Genomic DNA, 9,969 nt, shown 5'->3' on the forward strand with positions numbered 1-9,969 from the left:
TGTCTTAATTAGATTAGCAAACAATTATATTTAAATTATATTTATATTTAAATAAACAGTATATATATATTTAATATTTTTCAGTTCATGTGAATTTGAATTTAAATAGAGCTCATTAACTTCGTATTATCTAAAAACAAAGCTGATATATCAATGGCAGCACTGCCAGATGATGAGGGTTTTAGGTAAAAGATGGAATTTGCCCCAGGTTTTTGTTGAAGGGGACCTGGGGGGTCCCTGCTTGGAGTATTCCGGAATAGGTTTTCTTTCAATGTCAAATTTAGACTTACAATCTTTGGCCCATTGCATTCCTCTATGGCAACGAGGGCAGATTTTTGGAGGTTTTTTATTTTTATATATTTTCTCTTTTATTTATTTATTTATTTTTTTTAGCTTTCTTAGGGCCATCCCTTTTTAAATGGTTCTTATTTCTACATCCTTTATTTCCCTTTCTTAAGGAAGCAGCTATTGTTTCAGCTACCATTTGCATCTTTTGAGTTTCTAATCCTAGATTGCAACAAGCCTTCAAATAATAATAGTCCCTGTCTCATGAATTGGAGCTATAGCTTTTTGACATTCCTGCTTTGCATTTTCATAAGCAAGTGATTTCTCTAGTTGCCTTTTGGCTTCTTCTCCAATTACAGTATGGGAAATAGCAGTTTCTAATCTAGCTAAAAAATCAGCATACGTTTCATTAGATCCCTGAACTTTAAATAAGTGATGAAGTAAAGTAGAAAAGTGATGGGGCTTTCCAGCCGTTTTACCCATGTCTTAGTACTTACCGACCTCAATAGGCCCTGGGGTCACTCCGTCCGAGAATCTGCCTATGTGTTCCAAGTCCCTGTTCTGGGCGCCACTTGTTGAGGTCCTTCAATGGACCAGAACCTGGAGGTCCAGAGTCGATGATAAGAAAGTAAAGGAGAGAAAGAGGCTGATATTCCTTGGTTTACACGGAAAGCTAATAAAGCCCCTGCATGGGGCTTGCTCTGTTCACGAAGGCCTCAGGCTCCCTCTTGATGAGGTGAAGGTGCAGAGCACCTTCTCGAGAGGGTCTTAGAAGCCTGGGCAGGAAAGTGAACTCAGAGAGCCTTTGCGCTCCAGAGGATCAGCCTGAAAGAGAGAGAGAAAGAGAGAGAGAGAGAGAGAGAATGAAAGAAAGACCACACGGGGACCAGAGCTCTAACGGAGCAAAGGTGTTTAAATCAACATGGTGTGGGCATATATACTGTCTTACAAGGTAGCTATTCTCAGCAAAGATAAGGATTAAAATTCCAGACTTACAAAACATAGGCGATCCATATTAAAGAGAGAGAGTGTTGTAAACCATCATTTTTACTGTATGGTTCACAAGAAGGAAGAGGGTACTTATCACCATATAGAAACACTAATGAAGGAAATGCCTGGATTCCTCAGTCCTGGAGAGGCTTGCTTCTCCTCTTATTCCTGAATATTCAGGAATTAATAAGGAACAGAGAATTCCTGGCAGATCCAAAACAGCACACAGGAAGCCTCCTGTTAAATGCTTCCTGACAGACAAATATAGTTAATACTTCCAAGTTCACATAGATAGTAAGGATAGAATCTTCCCAAATCTATATCCGTGTTATAACCACTGGCCCATACTGCCTCCTGGCATAGGTAGAGACCAATTCTTATCCATCATTGTCACTCTGCTGAACCTACCTGAGTGCCTGGAATGAGGAGGTGTTCAGTCATTGCTGATTGGTACTGAGTGGAGGAGAAATGCCAGGGATGGTGGGACCTCCCTGGTGGTTCAGTGGTTAAGAATACAACTTGCAATGCAGGGGACGTGGGTTCAATCCCTGGTCTAAGATCCCACATGCTCCAGAGCAACTACGAAGCCCAGGTACCACAACTAGAGAGTGCACACTGCAATGAAAGATCTTGCATGACACAGTGAAGACCCCCGGTGCCACAACTAAGACCCAATACAGCCTATTAATTAATTAATATTTTTAAAAAACAAAAATACTGGGGAAGGTGAGCATCTTTGCTGACTGATTGGTGTCTGACTGCTGTGCTATGAAGAGGAGGAGACTGCTGGAACAAACGCCAGTCTCTCTACAGATATGTTTTGACAGATAGCAGCTCTACAAGGTGAAATAGAGATTGGTATGAAAGAAAGATTGATAATGATGGAATTGAATAGAAATCAACTTAACTTTATACTGATGTTCAAGATTAAAAATACCTAAGCAAATTTAATCCCTAAAAATAACCATCATTAAACTGTCCTGGATAAAGATTCAAACCCAGTTCTCCTAATACAAGAGGAAGAGGAGGAATAAAAAGGGAAGAAGAAGAAGAAAAGTTTTACTCTACAGTTTTGACTTCTGAATTTCTTGACTCAAATCTAATCCAGAGAATAGTCTCCGCCCATAAAACAGACAACAAAAAATAGTGTATGTGCTAAGTTCCAAATGAATTATACAAATAAAAACCCTTGTTAGTGAAAGGTTGTTGCTGAACCACAAAAGACTCCAGGATTCTTGGCACCAGAGGAAAAGAATTCAATCCGGTGCCAGAGACGAGGCTTGATCACTCAGAGCTTTGTGTAATAAAGTTTTATTAAAGTATAAAAGAGATAAAGCTTCTGACATAGACATCAGAAGGAGACAGAAAGAATACCTGCCTGCTAGTTTTTAGCTGGATTTTATGTAATTACTAACAGTCTGTTAATGAAAGAAAGGAATATCTTAAAACTCAGAGAATGGCACCAGGCCCCTCACCCATAAGATGTATTTTGGGATGATCTTGGCACCAGACAAGTCATCCCTGGCCATAAAACAATTGAACTGAATCTTGTAGAAAGGCAGATTACCAAATAGTAATTACAGATTACAATAGTTTCATTTATATAGATTAGGGGAATAATATCTGAGTGTAACATCCTGGTTTCTCAAGTCGGTTCTGAGCCATTAGGCAGAACCAACTTGAAGACAGAACCTGGGGTAGATGCATAGCACATTAACATACTTTAAGATAAACATTTCCATAAGAAAAATGCATTGGTTAGCTCAAGGTTTGAGACTAGTTAAGTTCAGGTGGAACCAGGTGTCACGGCAACACAGTATTTTAAGAGAAACCTCTTTTTAAATTTGTTAGAGAAGGGGGGAAAATATATCACTAGTTTGTTTACTCCTGCTGCTTAAGAGAGAGATAAAATATGTCTCACACTTGCAGCCTATTTTCTCCATTTGGAAACCCCTGGCCTTCCTGCCTGTTACCCTCTCATTAGTTATGTGGATAGAGAGAGAAACAAGGATGAAGTACAAATGGTGACTTCCCTAGTGGTCCAATAGTTAAGAATCTGCCTGCCAATGCATGGAACACAGGTTCAATTCCTGGTACTGGAAGATTCCACATGGTGAGGAGCAACTAAGTTTGTGCGCCACAAGTACTGAAGCCCACACACTCTAGAGTCCATGCTCTGAAATAAGAGAAGCCACCACAATGAGAAGCCTGAGCACTGCAACCAGAGAGTAGTTCCCGCTCACCACACTAGAGAAATTGCAGAAGAAATGTAATTGTGGATGAAACACAATAAAGCCACTAAAAGTTAAGCTTTAGAAGAATACTTAAAAACATGGGAAGTAGTCATAATGTAATTTTAGATTTTTAAGATGCAGAACACAAATATATATATTTAAGCTTCCCTGATGATTCAGACAGTAAAAAAAATCCACCTGCAATGAGGGAGACCTGTGTTTGATCACTGGGTCAGGAAGATCCCCTGGAGAAAGGAATGGCAACCACTCCACTATTCTTGCCTGGAGAATTTCATGGACAGAGGAGCATGGAGGGCTACAATATATGAGGTCACCCAGAGTTGGACACGACTGAGTGACTAACACTTTCATATATATATATATATATATATATATACACACACACATACATACATACATACATATATATATGGAGAGAGAGTCAACTATAGAACTGCTCGAGTTGTGCAAGAGGTAAAGAACCTGCCTGCCAATGCAGAAGAGGCAGAGGACTCGGGTTCGATCCCTGGGTCAGGAAGGTCCTCTGGAGCAGGGCATGGCAACCCCCTCCAGTGTTCTTGCCTGGAGAATCTCATGGACAGAGGAGACTGGCAGGCTACAATCCATGGAGTTGCAAAGAGTCAAACATGACTGAAGCAATGTACCACACAGTCAACTATATATATAAGACAGTCAACTTTGAAAAAATAAAATTTATATATGTGTAGAAAAAGTTCTAAAATATTTATAGTGATTAATAATTGATGAGATTATAAGAATGTTATTTTTTTCCTTTATGCTTTCTATACTTAATAAATATTCTAAAGTACACATATATCACTTATAATAAGAAAAAGTATTACTTTAATAAAGAAAAATAATAAACATCTTTTTTTTAAATTATTTACATACACAAAAGATAATGGTTTAGAAAGAGAAAGTATGAAAGAACAATCCCAAGGGAAACATTTCATTTCTAATCTCCTTAAGTTGGAGGGCAGACCATAGCTGAGATTCAGGTCTAAGACTTAGTAACAGAGGTACTGGAGCTCCAGAGAAGGATGAATTCTCCACCTTAGCAACGCTGCTTTGCCAAGTCAGAAAACTCGATGTTAACACTTAATGGCTAAGAAGAGAAGGATGAAATATTAAAAAAAAAAATCAGAAAACAGACAGCCAAATACGATAGAAAAAAATCAGGAGACTGTTGAGGCAAGAATTCAAAGGAAGAGTTCCAAGGAGTGATCAGTCGTACTGAACTGTCAGGATGACTGCTGAAAATGTTCATTGGCTTTATTAAAATGGACAGCACTAATAAGATGAAATAATGGCTCTTTCAGGGGAGTGTTAGGGGTATAAAACACAAAGGCATGTTTGAAGGACTGAGAGGAAGGTGAGGAAAAAGAGACAATGAATGCAGAGGGTCTTTTTCTTAAACTGTGTCTTTTCTTAGACAATATGACCCTGGTAGATTGCTGGCTGTAAAATAACTGCCTGACACCACTATAGAAATGCCCCAAGACTTCAAAGTCCAAGTTACAAAATCAAGTTATACATGGGCATCGGTATCCTTTTATAAGTCAAATTCAAGTTATTCAAATTTAAAAGTCAATCCACTATTTAATGAGATTGAGAAGTTCCAATTACTTGACTACAATTGTTCTTTCTCATGGCCAGTCAACAGAAGCCCAGATTAGTAGTGCTTGGCATGGAATTCTTCACCCTCGCTTCAGACAGCCACATACACATCCATCTTGATTCCCAATGGCAGCTGGGAAGAGATTCGGGGAAATGAAACTTTGTTTCTGCTTTCCTTTTCAGTGGTAGAGTGTGTTAAAAAGCTGACAAACCACATGGAGAGAAGACATTGATAACATCACGTAAGTAGAGACAGGCAATGAGGAAGGAGAAGAGGATGAGTGCAGATGCAGACACATGACTAGCAACAGGCCTAAAGGGGGTCCCCTCTGATAACATCCACTTTAATTCACTTAATCAATACTAATGTATCAGGCTATGGGGCAGCCCGGCGGCGTCGGCAGAGGGGTGGCTCACCTCCTGATGGTAAATGTCTTCATTTATTTGATCCTGGAAGTCTCCAAAAGCAGTATCCAAGAAACAAATGGAAAGGGGGAAGTAATAATACCTAAAGAAAGGTTCTGGAAGATAGCTGACCTTCCTCAGGCATATTGGAACAAGGAACAAGAAAAGCTGAACTGGAGGTTCAATCCCATTTTGAACACATTAGCCAACCAGACAGGAGAAGCATACGGATTCTCCAATATAAGCCACCTAAATTACTGTGAACCTGACCTGAGGGTCATGTCAGCAGTTTCAGGTTTCGACAGTTTGCCAGACAGATTTAAAGATTTTCTGCTATATTTGAGATGTCGAAATTATTCACTGCTTATAGACCAACCAGATAAGTGTGCAAAGAAGCCCTTCTTATTGCTGGCAATTAAGTCCCTAACTTCACATTTCGATAGAAGGCAAGCAAAGCGATTCGGGAATCTTGGGGCAAAGAAACCAATGTGGGGAACCAAACGGTGGTGCGAGTCTTCTTAATGGGCCAGACCCCCGCAGAGGACAACCATCCTGACCTTTCAGATATGCTGAAATTTGAGAGTGAGAGGCACCAAGACATTCTTTTGTGGAACTACAGAGATACATTCTTCAACTTGTCTCTGAAAGAAGTACTCTTTCTCAGGTGGGTGAGCACTTCCTGCCCAAAAGCCGAGTTCGTGTTCAAGGGCGATGATGATGTTTTTATGAACACCCATCATCTCCTGAATTACTTGAATAGCTTATCTGGAAACAAAGCCAAAGATTTGTTTATTGGTGACGTGATTCATAATGCTGGACGTCATGGGGATAAGAAACTCAAGTACTACATCCGGGAAGTTGTTTACACTGGCATCTTATTCAGGAGGAGGCGGATTCCTCTACTCCGGCTACCTGGCCCTGAGACTGTACAATGTGACTGACTTGGGTCCTTCTCTACCCCATCGATAATGTTTATACTGAAATGTGCCTTCAGAAACTCGGCCTTGCTCCAGAGAGACACAAAGGCTTCAGGACATTTGATATAGAAGAGAAAAGCAGGAATAACATTTGTTCCTATGTAGATTTGATGTTGGTACATAGTAGAAAACCTTAAGAGATGATTGATATTTGGTCTCGGTTGCAGAGTGCTTATTTAAAATGCTGAATTATGTGAAAACTACATTTTACATAGAAATGTATCTCAAATAGTTCCCATGTGTGTTCTCTTCCATTAGAGGTCATTTCTATGTAAAACCATCAAAATTGCCTTTATAGGTCATGTCCACTTGATGGCCTCTGAACCCTTCGGTTCAGACGGTAAAGTGTCTGTCTGCAATATGGGAGACCTGGGTTCAATCCCTGGGTCGGGAAGATCCCCTGGAGAAGGAAATAGCAACCCACTCCAGTATTCTTGCTGGAGAATCCCATGGATGGAGGAGCCTGGGGGGCTACAGTCCACGGGGTCACAAAGAGTCAGACACAACTGAGCAACTTCAACACTCACTCAATGAATCAGGCACCATTCCAGATACTTGGAGTAGAGAAAAATAGCAAGAGATTCAAAGCCTCTGTTCTTCTAGGAACTGTAGGGATATAGACATTAAACACTAACAAATTAGGGAAATACATCAGAGACAGAGCTGGCAGAGCTTTTAGTAGATTGGGTATAAAGAGGGAAAGGTTTTTGCCTGAAGCAACTGGGTGACTTTTCAGGATATTGTAAACTTTCTCACGAGCGAAATGGGGATGGAGGAAAATGGGCAGGGATGGGGGGGTGACGGTCAGATGTTTGGTACGAGTATTGCAAGAGGGACAGTTATCTCAGGAAACTGGACAACAAGTTGGTTAGGGAAAAGCTGGATTGCCAAGCAATGCTGACATCTCATTTGTCTTGGTGATCGTACTTCACAGTGGAACCAATCTGCCCTGTGATTTTCCCTGTTGATCCTCCCTGTTCACCCTCAGCTGCTCAGGAATGTCAGCATGGCTGTGATCATAGCTACCGATTTCTTTTCCAACCTACAACTCTGGCCAGTTTTCCTTGGTCTAGGAGTGAACACCCAACCCAAGCTAAGCAAAAAGAACCTTTCTTTCATTTTTGGACTTAAGAGAGAAATCTGAACTCTCTCATTGCAGTTGTTAGATTTCATAATCATGTGTAGCTTTTTTGTGGCATAGTCCCCAAAAGCAAGGCCATGCTGAGAAAATGAAAAAATATCCTGGGAGACACTGTAATAATAATGGATAACACTTACAGAAAGGCAGTGCTATGTGCCCACCACAGTTCTAAACATTTGTCGCATGTTGACTCTCTCAATGTTTAAAGCAAACCTATGAAGTAGGAACTGCTATGATCATTTTCATTTTATTTATGGGGAAACTGAAGGACAGGGAAGTTGGATTTCTTACTGACATAAGGCATGTAAGACATGGAACTGAGATTGGACTGCAAGTCTGTTAGTGTTAGTACCCATGCTTTTAACCACCGCACTGTACTGCCTCACGTAACAGAGAGGGAAATCCTACTGAAGTAGAATTGATCCGAGTTTCTGCTCCCAATTGCAGTCCTACCCTTGACCTTGTTTGGCTATTTGCATAGGGCTCAGAATATACGCCCAATAAAGGTCTAGATTTAGGCAACAGGGTAGGAAACAAATTACTATTGTTTTGGTCTTTAGCAAGATCCTATAGGAGAGACAAGCCCAAGCTGGACCTGCTGATCCATGCCAGACTTCATTTCAAGTCAGTCAGCCCAAGCACTGCTGAATAGGAATAATGTATACATTCTAAGAGTAGATGCATGGATGCAGAAAGCTTAGAGATCAGGGCATTATTTAAAAAGAGAGAAATGAAAAGACTGAGTCCCTTCAATCCCATTCAGAGGCCTCCACTCTCATACCTTCTTGCCTATATGAGTGATAGCTCCCTAAATAAAGCATAGGCACTTGCAACGCCTCCTAAGAGCATTCTCCTGAGCTTGGAAGCCAGCCCTCTCTGCCCAGCCATTTCTCACCCGTCTTGAAACTCGAGCTTCAATAATTACTAGGGAGAACAAGAGAGAAGCAGTATTAGGGCAAGACCCTGAGAAAATTAAATAGCAGTTATGAAACCCTTACGAAATAAAACAAAGTTATGAACACATGATTAGGGGGTTAAGAGAGTTCTTTTGCTAGAAACGCTCCAAGCCTAGAGACAAGTAATTATTGAATCTAGTTTAAAACTATTCTCTCACACCTACTGATAGCTAAATTACTCACACCTCATGGCGTCTGCGAACTATAAAGGTTTTCATCAAAGAAGCTGTTTCACTGACTTCCTCAAAGGAAGCTTTGAAGGACAGTGAATAAATCATGTCTAAGGGATGTGAATCAAGGGCTGCCAGAGTGACCAGCCAAGAACTCACATTCTTACTCTGCAAGTTAATAAACAGTGCCCTTGATGTTTTCTGATCTAATATTTGCCTTAGTATCTGTCTCTGCTGATGCTGCTGCTAAGTCGCTTGTCATGTCCGACTCTGTGCAACCCCAGAGATGGCAGCCCACCAGGCTCCCCTGTCCCTGGGATTCTCCAGGCAAGAACACTGGAGTGGGTTGCCATTTCCTTCTCCAATGCATGAAAGTGAAAAGTGAAAGTGAAGTCACTCAGTCGTGTCCGACTCTTCGGGACCCCATGGACTGCAACCTACCAGGCTCCTCCGTCCATGGGATTTTCCAGGCAAGAGTACTGGAGTGGGGTGCCATTGCCTTCTCTGATCTATCTCTAGCAGAAGCCAACTATCAAGCCAAATATCATCCTTATTAACAGGAGCAGCGGCTTCACCATCATCAGCAGCATTACTCCAAGCCCACATTACACAGTTTCACTTTACCTTGATTGAGCTTAACCCCCTATTTGGAATATGTTACCTACTCTTTTATTTTACATAAATTCCTTCTTCAAAATGCAGCTAAAGTGAAAAAGTACTAGTGGCTCAGTCGAGTCCAACTCTGTGCAACCCCACCAGGCTCCTCTGTCCATGGAATTCTCTAGGCAAGAATACTGGAGTTGGGTACCATGCCCTCCTCCAGGGGATCTTCCCAACCAGGTATTGAACCCAGGTCTCCTGCATTGCATGTGGACTCTTTACCATCTGAGCCACCAGGGAAGCCCCAAAGAGCCTGTTGCCTCCCCTCCAGGGAACCTCAGTCTCCCAAGTGACAGGCAGGGATACTCACCACGATAGTAATAAGGACGGCAAGTCTCATCTGAATTTCATCTCTCATCATTCATAATGACCTCACATTGTCTTTGTCATCATTTTTATCATCTATTTGTCTTTGTCATGTCTTTGTCATCACTTATCTCTCAGCTTTTTCACAGTATTTTGCATTATTACTTGTGCTTTTCCATCTCTTCGACTCTTGGAGACCCAGTGTTA

The 9,969-nt window shown here is 41.1% G+C and overlaps 1 pseudogene; it reads left to right on the plus strand.

Moving 5' to 3' along the window:
- The first annotated feature begins 4,695 nt into the window (after positions 1-4,695).
- On the plus strand, positions 4,696-6,883 carry LOC102411388 (annotated as a pseudogene).
- Positions 6,884-9,969: the final 3,086 nt, after the last annotated feature.

The sequence above is a fragment of the Bubalus bubalis genome, chromosome 7, assembly GCF_019923935.1.
Source record: "Bubalus bubalis isolate 160015118507 breed Murrah chromosome 7, NDDB_SH_1, whole genome shotgun sequence".
Taxonomy (NCBI): Eukaryota; Metazoa; Chordata; class Mammalia; order Artiodactyla; family Bovidae; genus Bubalus; species Bubalus bubalis.